Genomic DNA, 6,351 nt, shown 5'->3' on the forward strand with positions numbered 1-6,351 from the left:
TGATTAAATACCACCAAAATAAAGCTTTATCTGTCTCAAAAAAAATAATTATACAAATTTCATATGTATATATATATATGTATGACTGCCCGACTGTCATTCAATTGCGACAACGCTGATATATGAAATTCGCCCTGAGCAGGAAGGAGGTGATAGTGGCCAGTATTGAAGTGGTAATTGTGATTTTCAACTCCCAAAGATCCCAGAATTTTAACTGCTTGCCGACCAGCTGCCGCAATTCTACGGCGGCAGGTCGGCTCCCCTGCGCGAGAGCACGTAGCTATACGTCGGCTCTCGACGCGGCCACTAGGGGCGCGTGCGCGCCACCCGCTCGCCTTCGACTCCCGTGCGTGTGCCCGGCGGGCGTGATCGCCGCCAGGCACACGCGATCACTCGTTACAGAGCGAGGACCGGGAGCTGTGTGTGTGTAAACACACAGCTCCCGGTCCTGTCAGGGAGAAAAATGCTGATCTTCTGTTCATACAATGTATGAACAGAAGATCAGTAATTTCCCCATGTCAGTCCACCCCCCCCTACAGTTAGAACACACCCAGGGAACATACTTAACCCCCTTCACCGCCCCCTAGTGTTAACCCCTTCACTGCCAGTGGCATTTTTATAGTAATCCAATGCATTTTTATAGCACTGATCGCTATAAAAATGCCAATGGTCCAAAAAAATGTGTCAGAAGTGTCCGCCATAATGTCGCAGTACCGGAAAAAAATCGATGATCGCCGCCATTACTAGTAAAAAAAAAATATTAAAAAAAATGCCATAAAAATTCCCCCTATTTTGTAAACGCTATAACTTTTGCGCAAACCAATCAAAAAACGATTAATGCAATTTTTTTTGACGAAAAATATGTAGAAGAATACGTATCGGCCTAAACTGAGGAAAAAAAATGTTTTTTTATATATTTTTTGGGGGGATATTTATTATAGCAAAAAGTAAAAAATATTCATTTTTTTCAAAATTGTCGCTCTATTTTTGTTTATAGCGCAAAAACTAAAAACCACAGTGGTGATCCAATACCACCAAAAGAAAGCTCTATTTGTGGGGAAAAAAGGACGCCAATTTTGTTTGGGAGCCACGTCGCACGACCGCGCAATTGTCAGTTAAAGCGAAGCAGTGCTGAATCGCAAAAAGTGCTCTGGTCTTTGACCAGCAATATGGTCCGGGGGTTAAGTGGTTAAACAATGACAAAAACATGTTAAAGTACACTAATAAAGAGGTTAAGGTTATGTCAAATATGACCAACACTGCAATAATAACTCATAATATGCCCTTAATAAAAATACACTTTGATTTCTCTTTAGAAAAAGGAATAGAGGGAAGGTGATTAGTATGCAGACCTTGTGTACACAGTCATACTTCAGCACACCCCCCATGCCACTTTAAATTCACTTACATTCCAACAGGGTGAGTGCAGCCGACCTAAAGCTGCAAATAGCAGTCATTGAAAAAAATGTGCAGCCTCAGCTCAGCTGCAATCCCTGCAACTGAACATGGTGTGACATAAGCACACTCAACTACTTTCTTATTCACTTCCCCTGTATAAAGGTATTTTCATGTCACTTATTTTATTTTAATTTTTTTATACCCGTCCTTTGGGAGTTTTAGGCAACAACTGGAATGTGCATAAAATTTTAGTATAGCCTCAGATTGAATTGATTAAATCAAAAATAAAAATGTACCATCATCCGGAATTACCGTATTTATCGGCGTATACCGCGCACTATTTTGCCCTGAAAATCAGGGCAAAATCGTGGGTGCGCGATATACGCCGATACCCGCTTTCCCGCGCCGAGTTTGAATACTGCGCCGACATATACCGAGCGCAGTACACTCGTGTATAGTCGGGCAGTCTCGGCTACACTCGCGCTCACGTCCTGTACGTCCAGGACGTCAGCGCGAGCATTGCCGACTATACGCGAGTGTACTGCGCTCGGTATATGCCGGCGCAGTATTCAAACTCGGCGCGGGAAACGAGCGAGGAGGACGCCGCAGAAGGACGCCGGACGAGACGAAGAGGACACCCGAAGCCGCAGACGGACGCCGGACCCGACGAGGCCGCCGATGGACGCCGCGCAAGACACCAAACTGTAAGTACAAAATCTTTTTTTCGCAGGAATTTCTGGGCAAATTTAGGGGTGCGCGCTATACCCCAATAAATACGGTAGTTAGGAAAAAGAGGGGGACCAGGAATAGAAGGTAGCGGCCGCTAGTACCGCAAACTCACACCAACTATCACCCAGACAAAAATGTATCAATGGACTTTCTCGTGAATGATAACATGAATCGATATAGTAAAAAATTCATTTATTATACATAAAAACATACAGTTTTTTTATATAAAACAGAGCTAGGACCAACAACCTCACCTAAGATACAGCAATGAATTTACAGACGGAAAAACTGTGGGGTATCTGGGATTGTGAGGAGGAGTCATAGGAGAACCTCTACCTGTTTCGCGGATGATCGCTTCTTCAGGAGGTAGTCAGGGGACGAGAACCGTAGTGCAACTCGCTGACCGGGGTACAATATATGTGTATATACATCTCCTGTACAATGTACACTATATATGTGTATATACATCTCCTGTACAATGTACACAGTATATGTGTATATACACAGGGTCGCCATCAGGGGGGTACAGGCAGTACACCTGTAAGGGGCCTGGAGGCCTACAGGGCCCCAGGTGTCAACTCCCCTTTTTTTTATTTATTTTTTTATAAAAATATATATATATATATATATATATATATATATATATTTACTTTTTATTAAAGGGCCAATTTTTTTTTTTTTTTTTTTAGAGGTTCGGAAGTCCCCAGGGGCCCGAAGGCCCCGGATGGCAACCCCCTCTTTTGTTTAATTAATTTTTTATTATTTATTTATTTTTTTGGGGTACGGGGGGCCCAGAGATCCCCAGGGCCCCAGGTGACAACCCCCCTTTTTTTATATATATATATATATATATTTTTTTTTATATATATATATATATATATATATATATATATATATATATATATATATATATATATATATATATATATATATATATATATATGTATATATGTATATATATATATATACACCCCCCCCCCCATGCCTGAAGCTGTGTAAGGGGCCCAATAATTCCTGATGGCTGCCCTGTATATACATCTCCTGTACAATGTACACTATATATGTGTATATACATCTCCTGTACAAAATATATGTGTATACATCTCCTGTACAATGTACACTATATAAGTGTATACATCTCCTGTACAAAATATAAGTGTATACATCTCCTGTACAGCGCACAGGGACGGTGATAGAATGTATGATGAGCGATCATCTGGTGTCACGTGTTCGATAACACAGCGCTGCTCATACATCCTGCAGAGTGTCATGTCAGATAATGAGATGTCTGCAGACTGTGAGATGGCCCCGCCCCTGCATCAGAACCAAGGTCAGCGGCACACACAAGGACTGCAGGGTCACCTCCCCGGCCAACGTCACGTCCGCCTCGGAACACGCCCACCCCACGTGGTCTCCATGGTGACGGCGGATGCTTGTTTTGGTGCGGAGAGGAGCAGCGGGGGATGGAGGCGGCTGTGTAGAACGCTTCACCGCCTCAGTGCTGGGAGGGCTCGGTATGTACACAGTGCCTGGTCACTGGAAGAGTCGGAGCGTGCTGGGCTCTGTAGTTCCACAGGCCTTGTAGATTTACACTGCTTACTTGGCTTTTCTGGCAAGGTACCCTGAGTGTTATTTCTATCTATTTATATATATATGTGTAGTGGGTGTGTGGTGAGGGCGGCATCATTTTTTGGTGTCACGTTCTCAGGGACAGTACCAGACTCTAAATTGGACCTTCGACCCCCCAACCCACACACAATATTTTTGTCTGTCTACTTTTTTATTATTATTTAGCACATTCCAGCCGTCCTCTGGTGTTAAAAGGTTGCGGCCGCCCCCAAAGTTCATATTCATAGAACAATTTCGTTTTAAATAAATGATAATATAAATAAAACTTTATAACATCTTAAAGTAAAAAAAATGTTAGTTATAATATAATTTAAAAATAAATTGTTTTAATGTGTGGGGCATCGGACTAATAGGTGTCTATTGGATCCGTCAATTTGTAACAATCACATGACTTAAAAAAAGCCTCTAATTGGCAATTTTAATGTTGTCCTCAGGGCGCAGAGCACTGCGCCCCGAACCCTCTCACTTCTGACCATAGCAAATGAAAATTCGCCATGGCGTCAGTTCCAGTTTCTCATCCCAGAAAACTTGGAACACGGAAGCTGTTGTCCGCTGGGTATTTTGGGAGCACAAGCAGCCCAGGCTGGAAGGTAAGAACCTGGCAGGGTTTGTTTGCACCCCAGCCGCCACTGGATGAGAATGACATGCTGAGCTCCTGGTGCATCCTCAGATATGCCCGTCACATACCCCAGGAGGCATACCCTTACATTCATGGAAGGAGAACGTGGGCAGTCCTTGTGGTGCATCATTAGGAGGAGATTGTCTGAACCCGGAAGAGACCGCCGCTTTTGATGATGTCACAGAGGAAGATAGCGGCAGAGGCATCAGAATAGTGGATCGCAGCAGGACAACGCTAGGGTGACCACGTGTCCCGGATTGCCCGGGACAGTCCCGCATTTTACAGGTCTGTCCCGGGCACCTTCATTCCAGGACAATACAGTGTCCGGGAATGAAACTGACACAGCCACCCTCCTGGGCCAATCTGATGCCCCCAAAAAAGGCCGCCACATCACCGCTTTAATCACTGACAGTACTTGTCCTGGCCGGGAATGCCTGGAGGAGCACAATCCCCGCCCCTTGCTTGTGATTGGATAAATTATAAATCCCGCCTCTTGTGTCCAATCACTGTGCTGTGATTCGTTACAGCACAAGCTGGTTTTTGGGAAGGGAGAGTGTCCCTGAATGGTAGTTTGGATATGTGGTCACCCTAGACAACGCTGGATCTGCTGGGTGGATAAGTATCTGAATTGAGGATGAATAACAAAAAAATGGGGGGAGGGGGTTGTGAAGTGCTTCTTTCGATCACCTCGCCCCTGGCCTATTGTAAAATGACAGCCGAACAGGAGTACTGTTATCCAGGGTGGATGTCATATGATGTCCTCCAGGTATGCACCCCAGGGGCCATGCAGCCGTGTGATCTGTCATCTGCTGTGCCCAGATCAATGTACTGGGTCGGCCCTGGAACTATGTGATCGCTGTGACCAATCACAGCTGTCACATGTTACAATGGTTTTTTATTCATAGCCATTCCTTGTGTACTATTATGATCTCTGTGATTGGTCACAGTGATTACACTGTACAGGGGCAAATCACAGCAGGACCTGTATCATGTGACAGCTGTGTTCATTCATAAAAATGATTGTTTATAACAGTGATCATCTCATCACTGTAATAAGAAATCATAGTAAAAAAATTAATTATGATCACCTCCCCAGAGCAGTTTTTTAATACATACTCTCACCAGTTAGTGCCCCATATCATTGCCACACCAGTCATATGAGGATGATGTAGTGCACTGGTAAAAAAAAGCAATTTTATTAATTTTCCAAAAAATTGTGACAAAAAAAAATCCCAACTTAAAAAAACTCGCCATGCCTCTTACTAAATACCTTGGACTGTCTACTTTCCAAAAAGGGGGCATTTGTGACGTGTCTGAGGAGGTTGCTGGTGGGGGGGGAGGGGGAGTGGTATTGTGGCAACTTCCGCTCCTTTCTCATAGGCATACTCCTAGAAATAAAATATTCCAATAATGACAGAGGAAAGTCCCCTCTTGAGCAGCCCGGCACTGTACCCCTGAAAGGGAACTATACTCACCCGTCATGTGAGTTCCTTCAGCATTGACATCTCTGCCTCAGCTTCTTCCAGGTTGGGTACTTTCAGCCAGGATGAGATCAAATAAATCCCACGCATGCGCAGCTCAGTGTACACAGTAAATCAGATTGCGAATAGGATGATAACAAAGATTTTACTACAGAAGAGACAGAGTATATAATTTCTGCTTTTTAAAAAAGGGATTCAAGGAGCTACAACATAGAGCAGTATTAAACCCAAAAGCACACATTTATTATATTGCAGCTTACCAATTCTTAGATGTGATGGCTGCATTAGTTTTCTTTTTTTGCTTTCTTTCTAGTGCTGAAGCAAGTCTGTTGTTTTTCAAAAGCTCAAGCTCTGCGGCAGAATGTATCCGTTTACATAGATGAGACAAACCACTTAACGCTGGCAAATGGTCAGATTTTATTTCTTCATGCAAAACCTTTATCCCAAAAGAGGAAAAAAAATAATCATTTTGCTGTAACTAGTTCTAAAGTGTGA

The sequence above is a fragment of the Rana temporaria genome, chromosome 11, assembly GCF_905171775.1.
Source record: "Rana temporaria chromosome 11, aRanTem1.1, whole genome shotgun sequence".
In the NCBI taxonomy this organism is placed as follows: Eukaryota; Metazoa; Chordata; class Amphibia; order Anura; family Ranidae; genus Rana; species Rana temporaria.